Raw genomic sequence first — 15,929 nt, 5'->3', positions numbered from 1 at the left:
TACGTGGAAAATAAAACTTCTGATATTGGGCCAGTACATTGTGATACTTATTATAAAATCATTTACATTGTAAGGATTCTTTTCTTATAACTAAAGAATGTGTACACGCAATGATTAGTCATAGTTGCAGTGAGGCTTAACAGACTTCATATTCTAGGACCGCAGGAGAAATAATAGTCAATATTCCAGATTCAAACTCAATACCATGGGATGTTTCTGTAAATGGAAACAGCACATTTCTTTAGCTCTTAATTTGAAACTCTAAAACCTCTGACAATTTATCAAATAGTAAGTAAATAATCACATTATACTTAGGAAAGTTTCAAATGAAAAAGGTTATAAATTGTATGTAATAACTAAGTAAATTTGTGTTTTTAGATAAGCATATAGGTGCATTGAAACAATATGCTATTTATTATCTGATGAAGTAGAGGTATGTTAATTGGGAAATACAGGCAAATTGATGAAGATGTTAGTTTAATATTTTTATGGCTCTGAGTTTGAAAGTGTAAGAAAGAATCCTTGATCTGCACCCCTGTATTCTGGAAACTGGAAATAGATGCAAAGCTGCTAATGAGAGAGTGTTCTTCAGAGAAAAACCTATTGATTAGAAGCCACAGGAAAATACATCCAAGAGATCCTAAATTGACTAGGCGATTCAACCTGCTGCTAAAAATGTCAGGAAGTTCCCTAAAACAATTATTCAGTTGTTTTTTAAAAGGGAAAAAAAAAGGAGAAGAAAACAGAAGGAAGGAAGGAAAGGAGGGAGGGAGAGAGGGAGGTTGGGGGGCAGGGAGGGAAGGAGGGAGAGAAAGAAAAAGAGAAAAAGTCATTTTAAGAAAGATTACATAAAATTTCATGGAGATTCTTAGATCTTCAGCAAATCATTGACCAAAAAATACCATTGACATGTATAAGGGTGAGTCAAAAATTATCCACACTCTGTTTGTAGAATAATTTTTGACTCACCCTCATATATTGGAGACTTATAGCAAGATCGGAGTAGGAAATTTTTACCTCCAAAGTAAAAATTTACTTTGAATTCTTCAGCTTCCTATAATGCTTAATAATAATTATGTCTTCTCATGGATTATTCTTTATTGTTTCTTTTGAAGTAAAACCTCAAAAGCATTATACTTTTGTGGGGAATACCCATCTACTCACATACATTATGTAAATAATCTTGAAAATTTAATCTGAATTTTATATACAGGAACATGAAGGAATAAAGGCTTAATTCAAATAGACTTCAGTGCTGCATTAAATGCATTGACCAGGATGATAAAGCATTTTTTTCCAGAGGTGCTTGAATTTAGCCTAAATGCAATTGCAAGTATTGATTTCCATTTCAAGGTGTATGTGGCCTGAATCCTGGGTGCCTTGGTGAAAGTGCCTGGATCCCAGTGGTAATAACTCAGTGAAGACCAGGGTCTGATGACTCCCTCTGCTCCCCGAGACCCCTGCCTGGGCTTTTTAATTCATATTCCACACGTCCTAGATTCTCTGGCCCAGATAGCACAGTCTGACAATTAGGTGCACATCTTTTCACTCTGTAAATGGCTTCATAACGCTATTCAAAGTAAATGCCGGTTGCCTTATTCTTTTGTTCTGCTTTTGTATTTTTAGAGTTGTCGTTCCTTGCATGCCCTTCAGCTAAGCATTTGAGAAAAGCCTCAGCCCTTTAGAATTCTGCACTGGGTATTCTTCTTGGTCCACAAGAAAGGGAAAGCACTTTCCTTGCCCTTGAGTTGTTTGCAAGCTCATTCACTAAGTAGTATATCAACAGACAAGGGACCGTCCTATCTGTTTATAAAATTTTACAGTTTATAAAGCCTTTCATGCTTATTGTCTCATGAGCCCAAAGTTTCCAAAAGCTTTTAGGATAAGAGCCTGATCGTGTGAGGAAAGATCAGAAATGTATTAATTGAAGAAGGATTCCTGAATAAAATGAGTTTTAAAGTGAAATGTAATAAAAATATGTTCTTCACCCCTCAAATTTTTCATAAGACGTAACAAATTCATAATAATTTTCCTTTCTTTCCATTCAGAAAATAATTGTGGGAATTAAATACAATTGCAAGGAGCATAAATATTTTGAACTTACATACCCATTACCTGAATTTTTTTCTTTTTACAAAATTTTTATTTTATATTGGAGTATAGTTGGTTAACAATGTTGTGTTACTTTCAGGTGCACAGCAAAGTGATTCAGTTATACATATACATGTATCTATTCTTTGCCAGATTCTTTAAGCTGTAGAAGAGTCTGTTTTTAGCAGCATACCATCCTAACAGTTGTCTTGTTCATTCTTGGCTACGCCATACTAACTTCCCCAGGGTAAAATGAAACCATCATTTGTGTGTTAAGCTTTACCTTTTTTCCCACCATTAAATCTTTAGGTCAGCAGTGCCTGAAACCAGCAATTGCTCCCCAGTGAGTTTAAGGGGCGACCGTTTTTATTCCCCCCTCAGCACTGTCGTGCTGTGTGAGGACAGATATTTCATTCACTTCACAGATATCTATCTCGAGGTTATCAATAGCTAATACGAATGGCAGTACTTGTTCAGGCCACGTCCCATGACTGGTCCTGCGCAACGCACATGGTGGGCATTATCACAATGAACTCTCTCAGCAATCCTGGGAGGTTGCTGTGACTTAGTACGGTGACTCTTTCTGGATTTTCAAGGGAAAAACAAAAGCTGAGAGAAGTGAAGTCACTTGCCCCAAGTCACACAGCTAGTAAGTGGCAGAGAGGATTTGAATCTTTGTGCCCAGAGCCTCAGTCCTTGCTATGGGATGAATATTCACATGAGTTGAAAGCTGATGCCCAAGGTGATGGTATTAGGAGATGGGGCTCTGGGGAGGTAATTAGCTCATAAGGGTGGAGGCCTCATGAGTGAGATTGGTGCCCATATAACAGAGACCCCAGAGACTAACGGCCCCTTCCCCGTTAAGAAGACAGCATCTTCAAGGAAGTGGGCTCTCATCAGAGACCAGATCTGCCTGCACCTTGATCTTGGACTTCACAGCCCCCAGAATGGTGAGAAATAAACATCTGTTGTTTATAAGACACTTAGTTTATGATATTTTTGTTGTAGCATCCTGAATGGACTAAGACAGTGCTTAACCACTATACTGCGTGGTCTGGGCATTTTTAAGTGGTTAGTTAAGTGTTTAATTATCTATAAATATCCAGAATGCCCACTGTTAATGGCTAGCATTTTGTCATTTCTATAGAAGTTTGTATAACTGGAAAAATATTTCATTCTGATTTCATTTTCCTTTATAGGGAGAAAATTATAAAATGTACATCGACTCTTACTTTCATATATATTACTTTGTTACTAGTCCCTTTTTACTCATGAGGAAAGGGAAACATAGGTTAAGTAATTTGCCCAGATTTACATTAGGAAGGGCAGAGGTGGACTTGAACCCAGCAGGGAGGCAGGAGTCCATGCTCTAGGTGGGGCTTGTGGTCCGACTTCCCCAGAGGGGATGGTGTCAGCCAGCTGGGTGGCTCTAGGGCCACCAGTGACCTGGCAGGCTCGTCCAGATAGTATTATCTTCAGATGTGCCAAGGTTCAACACGGTACCCTGTTTCTTGTTCATTTCAGAGAAACATGAATTTGCTGGACATCTTCAGACTTAGTAAATTCTACGAGATTTTTCTGTGGGGAGGGGAGTATATGAAGAAGAGGTCATATCTCAAATTATATAATCTTCTCTGAGAACAGTGAGTCATATTCAGAATGGTGCTGGCTTTTCTCTCGACAGTCACTGCTTTCTGAGCACTGATGGGGGTGGGTGAAGAAGAAAAGATTTCTTTGGGGTAGTGGGAAGGAGCTCACAAAGGGAAGGGAAGGGAGAAGGGAGTTCACAGACTGTCCTGTGTGGGGGTGCCCTGAGGTCCATGTCTAACCTGCCTGCAGTCAGGCTCCAGCAGAAGCGACGAAGCTGCTATGGGGGAGGGGTGTGGCCATAAGGCATCAGGTCATCATCTACAAGGTCCCCCACCAGAGTAAGTCAAGAACAAGACCGTTGTGTTTGGAGAAGATGGGAGGCACTATAAGCAAATCATTTGCACCTTGACGAGTGCCTCTGAGTACTTACAGGAAAGCTGGATTCCTTTGTTCTGTTTACTCAACTGATTCATTTATCTACAAGGATAAGATATTAATAAAGGCTGAGTTTACTGGATACATCAACTATGGTACATTCTAGCATTTAAACCAGGTACCATTCTTACCACCACTTTCTAGATGAGGAATCCCAAGCTCAGGAAGACTAAATAATTTGCCCAGGGTCACATAGCCAATAACTGGTCCATTCAGGATGCTAACATTTACATTCTTAGCTCTTGTACTGTGCTGTCATCCTCAAATAACTGGATACATTAGTTAAAATAATTCTACTTGCTATAAAAATTGACCCTAAAAGGCATAAAGCCTCAAATTCAATAAAATGCTGTTTATTGTTCATTCAACAACGTGAGCAGGTGCTCAGAACTGACATCACTCTCTTCCACACAGTGGCTCAGGTACCCGTGTCCTCCCATTTCATGCCATTGCGTCGTCTGAATCCAAATGGCAGAAGGATGAAAACAGATGGAGAAAGTACATCTGTTCTGAAAAGCCTCGCCCTAGAATGGCCACACGTCACAAACCACATGGCCATGCCTCCCTGAGAGGGGATGGGTCCTGGGAAGTAGGATTTTGGCTGAAGAGGCCTTAGCATCAGTTTCATGCAGTGGAAGGGGATCAGCCACTAGCTGGCTCTCACACACGTGTCTTCAGATACCTTCCGTTATAATCAGTGAAAACATTTGAGAGTTTAATTTTTTTTTTAAGTAGAGTCTGGAAATATTGGTGCTTTCTTACATTATTTGTGCACAGCCCATATGATCCAGGAGCCTCCTTCTCCCAGCTTCAAAGGTCCCAGCGTTTCTGTTCTTTCCTCAGTTTTACGTTTTCTTGGCCTCTTCTGACTCTTGGAGTCCAGCTTCCTCTGTCCTATTTTACATAGACCACTATGTGAAAAGCTCAGCCAATTCTTTCCTTTTTTTTTTTTAATTTTATGTTTTTATTGGAGTATAGTTGATTTACAATGTTGTGTTAGTTTCAGGTATACAGCATAGTGATTCAAATATATATATTTTTTATTTATTCTTTTTATTTTATATGTATAATATATATAGTATATTATATATATATTCTTTTTTCAGATTCTTTTCCCTTATAGGTTTTTACAGAATAGTGAATTGAGTTCCCTGTACTATACAGTAGGTCCTTGTTGGTTATCTGTTTCACATAGAGTAGTGTGTATATGTTAATCCCATTTCTTTGCTTTTTAAAACTAAACAAAACAGAAAACTGGCCTACGCCAGCATGCGTGAGTTTAGCATCCTTTGGTGAAGATGTTACTGGGAGAAGGGATTGGAGGAGAGGTGATGATGGGAAGTGGTCAGATCCCTAGACACACAGGATTTGCCACTTTTATCTCTTGGTCTTCTCTCTCTTGGCTTTGCTCCTCCATTATTTCTCCTGGAATCTGTCAAGTCAATATCTCTAAACAACAAGCATGTATATTTATATATCACTCTTCCAAGTTGCTTCATCATATCAATATCTATTTAATTTTTAAAACAGGCCTATGAGGTGGGCTTTGTTATCATCTTTCCTGTTTACCAGTGCGGACACTGCAATACAGGAGTAAGTGGTTAAGCTGGGACTTGAACCCCCACTGTTTGGCTGCACAATCTGCCCTCTTGGCCACAAGGTTATTCTGTCTGTCTTCAGGGACAGCTTCTCCCTAAGGAACATTCTGGTGCCAGCTCTTAAGGTCGAACTCTATTTTGTTAACTTTGTTTCTGATATGAAGCTGAGTTTTAACTGAGCTCTTAAACACTTGCTGTGGTTAATGTAATTGTAAGGACCACATAGCACTTCCTGCACTTTAGCCAAAAAGGAAACTGTGTTATGCCAGCCAGCAGGGATATTGTTACACTTTGTTCCTTATGTGCTCTGTAACCGGTGCTCAGTGTTAGTTCCTAAGAGTGAGGATTGCTATTGATCCTTTTAACCATACGGGGTTTCTTTGCAATTTTCCTAGTATTATTTTACGGTTTAGAATGAAGATTCTGATGGATGGGCTTAGTTTTGTGCACCTTGTGTATGTACCCCCTGTAAAGCATGTAGCCATAACCCTGCATAGTTGGCAAACCCTTTTGTTCTTTAGACCTTTTGGGGGCTTGTCACACAGTCAAGGACCAGAAGTGAGTCCAGACACCATCCGAGGTCTTTGTTGCTGCTACTTTGTGCATAGAACCCAGCTACCAATTTTGGCTTTCGTTCTTTTTTCTGAAAATCCACTTTTTGTGCGCTCAGTGGCATGCTCAAATAGTAAACATCTAAGGAAAGCTACATAACCAACTAGGAGGGAAAAAACTATTATATGTTGTGATTCTACCTCTGAAGTATCACCATTAAGTCCCAAGATAGTGCAGTATGGAGAGAAGAAGGAATATTTTCCCTTTGTAAGCTTAGCTAAAGTTTTCTTTTAAATTCTTAAATGATAGTTATGTGTCACTTTATAATTTTGACAGAATGCAGATACAAGGGTAAAGAAGAGTGAGATTCTTTTCTAGCCAATCTATGCTGGATTTTGTGCTCCTCATAAAGTTTACACAGTTATGCACTTATGAATAGATCCTTTAAGGATTACAGTTTACATGTCCTTTTTTGAACATTAGTTTATTATAGAGGATTTCACTTGGTGTAGCCATTACAATTAACCCTCAAAACAAGAGAATACAGTATATGTATTCATGCTTAAAGTACGTAAAGCAAAAATAACAGAAAAGCAATGCCATTATAATTGATTTGGGCTTGAAAAGATTTTTTAATTCTTAAAATTATTGTCCCCTGGTTGTTTCTCTTTCCTGTATATGCAAGAGCCTAATTCTGCCTCTCATCTTTTACGTGCATAAAGATGCCTGAAACCACCATTCTCATGAGCAGTTCATTTTTCATACTGATAAACAGTGCTGCAGTGATGTTCTAGGTTAGAGAACACCACGTCAAAAGACACTGGACATTCCCACTTCTCAGACTGCATGACATTTTGGTGAATATATATGTCTACCATCTGTGCTTTCCTGGTAGTTGATTGCTACAGTTAAATGAATCTTTGGGCTGTTTATAATTTTCTTATATCTCAAGTTCTATACCCATGATTTATATCCATTTCTCCTCCCCCCTCTCAAAAATTGAGTCATAATGAGCGTACCCTCATGTTTGCTGATAAAACACAGTGTTTTATTCAAGTAGAGCTGATTTACAATGTTGTATTAATTTCTGCTCTACAGCACAGTGATTCATATATTCATATATATATATATTCTTTTTTATAAATTTTTCCATTATGGTTTATCACAGGATATTGAATATAGCTCCCTGTGCTGTACAGTAGGACCTTGTTGTCGATCCATTCTATATATAATAGTTTGCTTCTGGGAATCCCAAACTCCCAGTCCATCCCTCCCTCAACCCCTCCCCCTTGGCAACCACAAGTCTGTTCTCTGTGTCTGTGAGTCTGTTTTGTAGATAAGTTCATTGGTATCATGTTTTTTAATATTTTAATTTTATTGGAGTATAGTTGATTTACAAAGTTGTATCAGTTTCAGGTGTACAGCAGTGATTCAGTTACATATATATACATATATTCATTCTCTTTTAGATTCTTCTCTCATATAGGTTGTCACAGAATATTGGGTACTGTTCCCTGTGCCCCTGTGCTATACAGTAGGTCCTTGTTGGTTGTCTATCTTATATATAGTAATGTGTGTGTGTGTGTTCATCCCAAGTTCCTGATTCATCCCTCCCCCACCCCACGTTTCCTCTTTGGTAACCATAAGTTTGTTTTCAATATCTAAAAGTCTGCTTCTGTTTTGTAAGTGAGTTCATTTGTATCATTTTTAATTGGATTCTGCATATGGGTGATATATGATATTTCGCTTTCTGAGTCTGACACTTCTCTTAGTATGATCATCTCTAGGTCCATCCACGTTGCTGCAAATAGCATTATTTCACTCTTCTTTATAGCTGAGTAGTATTCCATCGTATATATGTGCTACGTCTTCTTTATCCATTCCTCCATCAGTAGACATTTAGGTTACTTCCATGTCTTGGATATTGTAAATAGTGCTGCTGGGAACATTGGGGTGCATGTATCTTTTCAAATTAGAGTTTTCTCCAGATATATGCCCAGGAGTGGAATTGCTGGGTCATAAGGCAATGCGTTTTTAGCTTTAAAACACACTTTTGACATTCTTATCATATACATAAACGCCTGGTGGATTCCCAGAAGATTAGGTTGCTATGTACTAGATGGTTCTCAACGCACATAAAAGAGATTGGATATCATCACCGACCTAATTCTCCCACATAAACTGGAAGGTGATCCCAGCCCAGTGTATTAACCTGCCCTGTGATACCCCAGAGATGGGTTGACATTCTCCATTCAGTGAGTTGACTTGATATCTAAGATATGTCCATTTTGTGCTGATTCCAGACCTTACTGCTATCTTCAGGACATAATTCTTTCCTATCTGTGGAATGCATGAACTGAGAACTACTTTAATTCCAAATCACTAAGCTCCAAGAAGATTTGAAATTCTATCACATGCCATCAGGAATTCAGAAATGCACTGCTGGGGCAGATAAAGAAATGGTCCACGTTTCTCTAACTCTTCCCGGAAACGCCTCTAGTGGCAAAGGAAAGCTGTGGCCATCTTCAGAAGGACAGAGGCCAGAGCCTGAAACAGCAGTAAAGGAGGAAGATTATTTGAAGTCTTGAGTTTTAGCTTCAAAATTCATGAGACTTTAGCCTTCCACTTACTACATACTCATGTTTATTTTACGATAAAATTTACCCCAAGCTTCTAGTAAGTGTTGAAGAGGATGCTTCTCTAAATCCCATGCTTATTCTTTATCTTCAAATATCCTCTAAAACGCTGCTTACATCCCCCCAGGATCACTGGCCAGAATCTGAAGGCCAGACGTCCACACTGCAGGTTAAACAGCAGAGGTTTTCAGTGCCGTCCATGGCTGTAAAGTAAAGCACAACTAACTGGACAGCAGAGGTGACAAGCTGGGGACCATCCAGCACCACAGGCCACTTGTCCAAGCTAATTCGGTCATTCCCATTCAGTCAGGTTAGCCTGTAGCCTAAAGACTGAAGCTTCTTTTCCACGAATCTTCCTGAGAAAAGACTCCTCTTTGCCTTCCTGGTTCTCAGGAAGTCTCAAGGACTTTAATTCCAACCTGCTTTACTTGAGTTTTACAGGTTTGTACTATTCAACACTTAATATTTCTATAGCCTTGAACTAAATATGCTAATAACCATCTCAGGCATAATCCCATGTTTCTGAAATTGATAATTGACATTCCACTAAAGGTATTGTTGATTTTTTCTAAGCACAAAAATATATTGCATCAGATTATTTACAGAGATTGAAAAAAGAAGAAAACAAACCATTAGTGGTTTTTATGCCTGTGTGGTTCACTCTTGCGCTGCCCTAACCTTCACACGTCGTTCATTGACTCCCCAAAACACAGCTGCTGCCTGTGAGGGAGATTCATTTCCGGGGGTGTCACCCCCTTGGCTGCACAGCACAGTAAGTTACCAAAACAAGAGTGGGATTTGTGCAATTATAGGTATATGTTCTGCTCTTTTGCCCTTCATAGAAGTGAGTGAAGTTAGGGTTAGGGTCTAGGGTTAGGGTTAGGGTCAGGGAAAAATAGTGCTAATACAGATGATATGAAACGTAGGCTTCAGAAAATATAATTCAACAAAATATAATTAAAGACAGTGCCTCATAGGTGACGTGGAGTGATGAAAATGATGGAGAGATCTTTACAATTCTGGGTGACCATCATTGTCTCAGAAACCTTCCAGTGAGTGTTTCTAATGCAGAGCCATGTTGTATGTTTGCATGAGAACTGGAAGAAGTACCTCAAAGTGGTTGCTGAGATTCTAGAATTTCTGATTAGCCAAGGCTACTTTGATAAATTCAGGAGAAATTCTTGTTTGCAAGATATTAAACTTACCTAGAGATTATATGAAGATAGATAAAGGAAACATTTAAATGTAACTTCCTGAGATGTGAACACAGAAGAGAAGCTAGTTAAGTTTGTCAGGGAAAAGTATAGGTTTTGAAATACTTATATTCTAATGAAAGGAAAATTTTAAGATAAAAAGATGGAGAGAGAATGTACTTAACGAAGCTTTGTCCTGGAGAAGACAGGAGGGAGCAGCATCTGATCAGACAAGAGGAGACACCTTTGCCTTGTGCGAGGAGAGGAGGAGGAGAGAAGGAAGGAAAAGGTGAGCGTGGAGGTTGAGGGGCCCGTGAGCTTCTGGTCCAGCATGCTCTATCACGCTCTTGTATCCCATCTACATCCATAAATGGATCGTCAAAGAACATGGTAACTGCCCCTCCAGGTACATAACCCAGACTCAGCCATTAATATCAGACCAGATGATACATCTTCAACCTAATATGTTGCTTAACGCATTTAAGAAGCCACCTAAGTCGGGGTCCCCACCACTCATCTATCTGTGTTCTCTGAGCTGCATCTCCACTTTGTTACATCATTAGAAAGCAATTCACTTTTTTTTCTAAAAATGACTTTCCCAAATATCACATGGCCAGTTAAGCACATCTTCAATGGCCCTCCTTAATATTGAGTGTTTCAAGTAGTAACATAAATGGCAAAGTTTATTAAATTAACATTTAGCACCCATGGAGTCACCCGAACCTTTCTAGGACAAGGAAGTTATTATATTTTGACTTGTATTTCTTCTAATCTACGTGTAGAAAAACAAAGGTTACCTGTCTAGGTGACAGGAATTTTCCTTCAAGGGTCACGTGAAGTTAATAATTCTCTTAAGACATTAATTACAAAGGCAAAATACTTCCCAAGGTTGAGTTTCACATATATTGCCTTGTGTTTTTAAAGTAACCTTATTCCCATAGGTACATATCTGAAAAATTATTGTTAAAAATCATGACCCAACATAAAAAAAAAAAAACTTTATGGAAGCATCTTGTATTCTCTGTATTCAACCTTACAAAGAGACTTTTAATGTGTAATCATTTTCATGGGTTTTTACAGAAGTTGTATAAAATTTATCAAGCAGGTATATTAGCTTTAATGGGAGTGACTTGGCTAAAGCAGAACAATCTACACATCAGAGTTTTATTGACTTTTCAAATTCAAATGTTACAGCCCTTCAAGATTCCTAAACAGAGGGTTAGTAGTTCCTACTTAGTCACTTTCCTATATTTCATCCCACCCCTCACCATCCCTTCAAAGCAACAAATAGCATCTAGCCTTCCTAATATTTTAATTTTTGTCGAATAATGGGTTAGTAACATCCTTTCATAATACCAATTAATGCTAATTTGAAGTTCCCTTTTGTGTAAGGTTCATTTATGCTATATTTTATCACCTAGCCTCTGACCTGAGCACTATGTCTTTATCTTCCTTATGCAATAGTCTTCCTATTAACAACTGCTTTCAAGCATACATGGGAATGTTATTAGTCAAAATCCTTGTTTGTGAGAAAATACAGAGGGTCGACAGTACAATGTTATTCCATGAAAAATCCGTAAATACCAAGTTATTATTAACATAATATCTGCTTGCCTTGTAGATATCATCCTGCCCTAGGTACTTTACATATATCATTTCTACTTCTTCCAGAAAACCAAGCTGTTTCTGCTTTACACAAAAGGAAACAAGATAAACAACTTACCAAAAATTATAGCAGTGTTAGTGTTAGGATTTAAATGTAGGTTTCTGTAGTCTTAAGGGGAAATTGTGTGTGTGTGTGTGTGTGTGTGTGTATCCAAAGATAGGAGAAAAGGCAGTGTTTTATATTTGTGTACAGTTCTTTTTAGGAACTTAGTAAACATTTGACTAAATGAGCTCTAATTACAGATGACTCTACTTTCTATAAGTGTGAACTTAATAGCATTTATAGTAGATTATATTTCCTGTCCTAAGAAATCCTCCTTATAAATGTTAGTGTTTTCTAAATTATTTGGAAATCTTCTATAATTACTTTCAGGATTTGGATGATGAGATCATCTTATAGATGAAAGAAAATTTTAAGGAGGTCTCTTTTACAGAGTAATAACTTTCTGAGTAATCTCCTGGTAGGGGCAGTGTATTAATTTCTTTTCACTGCTGTAGCAAATGGCCACAAATTTAGTGGCTTAAAACAACAGAAATGTATTATCTTGGCTGTGTTCCTTCTGGAGGCTCCAGGGGAGAATCCACTTTCTTGCCTCTGAGAACCAAGGGGCTGCTGTCACTCCTTCACTCGCAGCCCTCCTCCATCTTCAAAGCCATCACGTCACTCTTACTCTGAACTGCATCTTCCTCTTATAAGGACCCTTAGGATTATACTGCCCTCCACTCTGAAGATCCAGGATAATCTCCTTATTTTAAGGTCAGTTGATTAGCAAACTTAATTTTGTCTGCAAATATAATTCCACCTCGCCATGTAATGGGGCATATGTTCTAGAGATTAGGACGCAAACATCTTTTGGGGGATGAGAAGGAGCATTATTCTACTTATCACAGGCATATTTAGATTTTATAGGGTCCAAATTTTATGGAAAGCCTTTTTTAAGAAAATGAACAAACAAAATTACAGGTGCAAAACTGGACACTACAGCACCTACTTATATATAATGAGAAAAAAATGACACCAAATACAAACCTTTTAAAAAAGCAAACTGCGTAAATATGCCCCAAACTTAACCTATACTATTTTTATCCTCAGTTGTTTTGTATATCCACATATCAGATAAAACAGCTACATGATAAAAATGCCTCATTCAAAATTTCCTTTTGTTTGGGGTGAATTAAAAATAAATAGGTAGATTCCTTGCCAAAATTATGACTTCAATAAGCAGGATGGATATCTCAGGATCTTACAGTGTGACAGACTGAGAGACAAACACAGAAGGTCATCTCAAGCACATCAGGTGTTAGGAAGGGTTGTAGGGCCCGAGGAGAGCCCTGCAAGGGGGCTGACTGGGCTGGGGGCAGTGAGGTTTCCTCCAGGACCTGCCGGATGAGACAGGGTGGTCCAGGCAGAGGGGAGCGGGGCAGGGGAAGGAGATTTCAGCAAAAGAAATATTATGGGTAAAGACCTATGATGGGAAAGCTGAGAGAGGAGGTGAAAGGTCAGGACCCTGTAGTCTAGGGAGGAAGGGAGAGAGTGGTTTGGGACCCTTCCTGAGAGCAGGTTGGGGCCAGGTCCGAAGGGGCCCCAGGACGACACTTAGGACCTTGGTTTCAACTTAAATGCATCAGAACACCATGGAAGGATTTTAAACAAAGATACGTAATGATCCAGTTAACAGATTGAAAGCTTTTCTTGTTTGTTTGGAACATGGGACCAGAAAGAGGGGAAAAGCAAGAGTAGATACAAGAAAATAGGTTAAAGACAAGTATTTGGATCTGAAATGAAGACTGATTAACTATCTTCTCTTCAAAAGGTTTCTGACATCTATGCCTTTTCATTGACAATGACTTTCTTTTTAAAAATGTTATTCATTAAGCACTATTTAAGGCATACAAAAAAGATAGAAAGTGTATGATTGATTGCTTTTATGCTGAGCGATGCATGTACACCTGGTTTCTTTGATCAGGTGTTTGCATTTTATTTCTAATTGTGTAATGAACACAGTTTCCTTAAATACAGGCAATTGGGGCATCAATGAACTGGTTAATGGGATAACTGGAGAGTTAGAAAGTTCCTTCTCAAATGGGACCAGGCCTTCTTTAGCTGATTGTAAAGGTTATCCGATTTCGGACTTGTGTTGTTGTCAATGTGGGGAGGACGCTCCTCTTACAGCCCCGGTTCTTGTGAGACTTGCTGGTCACTGGAGCTCCCGGCACCTCCCCACCATCTTCCAAGGAAACACACCTTGTCGTCAGTCAGGCATTGACTTCTCCCCTCCAAGCATCTCCCCTCCTGGTTCAAGCCTGGCCACAGGCCAACCACCCTCCCTGCTCCCATTAATATACCTCAGTCCTGGAGCCCCAATTTTTCTGCCCCAAGATTGCCAGAGGCATCGTTTATGTTTTCTGTGTGGTTTGTGCATATCTTTAACTTTGTCTCACCCTAGTTTCTCTTCTGATATAGTTTCTACTTCTGTCTGCTACATTATGACAAGGAAATCGACCATTGGCATATATTTCTCTGTTGACGGAAATATACTTACACCTTTAGAAACAGTCAAGATGGACAGCCTACAAGAATGTCCGTGCTGTAGAGGAAGAATATCTGATGGAAACTGTATGTGCATTTCTCACATGCTATCTGTGGAAAGTTTGTCATTCATAGTTTACATCAGGTAAAACATGTTATTCTGATCTTTATAAAATATTAACCAATCGGTTAAGAAAAAATTTTCCACATATTTCAAACATTGGCTAAACCACGTATCTCTCCAGCCTTGAAAAATAAAGTAAGCTTCTCTTTGGCAGCTGTGTGGGTTGGGTTTCCCTGCAAGCAGACCCTGAGACAAAGGTTTGAGTGCAAGTAGTTTATTGAGAGGTGACCCCAGGGCAATGAGACAGGAAAAGGAAGTTGGTGTGAGGTGTGTTATTCAGCGGATGAGTGCCTTAGGCAATTGGGGCTCCATCCCTTTGGGGTTCTCTTGAAGACAGCCTAGAGGCATCTCCCCTGAGGGTGAAGCCAATGGCATTTATCCAGCAAGGCACTGCTTCCAGGATCCTCAGCTTCCTGGAACTTTAAGCCTCTTTTCCAGGTGGGCCCAGCTGACTGCAGCCAGAGCCCTAGTAGAGAGTCACGTGTCCTGCAGGGAGAAAGCATCCTTGCAGACAGAAACAGGGACTGCTAAGGGGATGCGGGCAGGGCCCCCATGGACTCTGCTCCTGTGGGTCTCCCCCCAGAGTTGCAGGAAGGGCACCCAGCCTGTGGGTTCCCGCAGCAGCACCGGCACAGGCAGAGGCGGGCAACCGTGGCAGCTGCACGCTTGGTGAGGTCACTTCCACTGGTCCTGGTTCTCCCAGACATGCAGGGTTTGCTCGTGGAGGCCCCTTTTCTGCCTCCTCTCTCTGTGCCTTCCATTCCCCGCTGGGCTCAGGCCCGACTTCACTCTTGACGTTCCTTCATTGGCCAGATCATTCCACACGGATAATCCTCCCAGCATCTGTCGGCCCCCTCCACGTGCCACCGTGATGCATGCTGTTTTCAATAAGGCTCGTGCCAACCCATCTCCAAACCCCTTTGGTCACTTGTCTGTATACTCCTCATCTTGGCTCTCACAGGGAACACTTCTTATTAAGGAGATTCTCTAAACAGACATGTTACGTTGTCCAAAGTTGAATGACTTCGGATCATTCGTTTGAGGGCAGCTGCACTTGATCAAAGGGATCAAGTTCTCATGGCGGGATTTCAGCGGTCATGCATGGCCTGCCACCCCCAGCACCCCCTTAAGAACATCCAAGGAAGGAAAATAGCAGCTTGCGGGGTTCCACGCTGGTCAGGACAGACTGTCCGTGTGCCATTTTATCTTTGAAAGTTCTGTTATGATCTTGTCCCTTTTCAGTTACTCTGGCCCCAAGTTAACTGCTTCAGTTGTGCCAACAAAGGTGCCTCCGTCACGCGCAGTCACTGTTTCCTCGTGCAAGAGACCAGGTAAACACCGCAGGTTGCAGGAGGCAGATGCACGGTCCACCACGGAGCCACCAGGCTAAACTCTGGAGTTCCATGGGCTTCTGATCTTCTCCATTTCCATCCCTTGTCATTTTAATAACTGTCGAAATGAAATTCCAGAATATCTCATGGAACTGTTTTCAGATGGAGTTAGTTTAATTTAACT

General features: G+C 40.0%; 1 protein-coding gene across 50 annotated transcripts in view; it reads left to right on the top strand.

Annotated features, from left to right (window-relative positions):
- Positions 1-15,929, top strand: part of RIMS1 (regulating synaptic membrane exocytosis 1) — a 480,485-nt gene that overhangs the window by 430,361 nt on the left and 34,195 nt on the right. The gene's annotated exons all lie outside the window — the stretch shown is intronic.

This window comes from Hippopotamus amphibius, chromosome 6 (assembly GCF_030028045.1).
Source record: "Hippopotamus amphibius kiboko isolate mHipAmp2 chromosome 6, mHipAmp2.hap2, whole genome shotgun sequence".
Classification (NCBI taxonomy): Eukaryota; Metazoa; Chordata; class Mammalia; order Artiodactyla; family Hippopotamidae; genus Hippopotamus; species Hippopotamus amphibius.
This window is presented reverse-complemented; position numbering and strand designations above follow the sequence as displayed.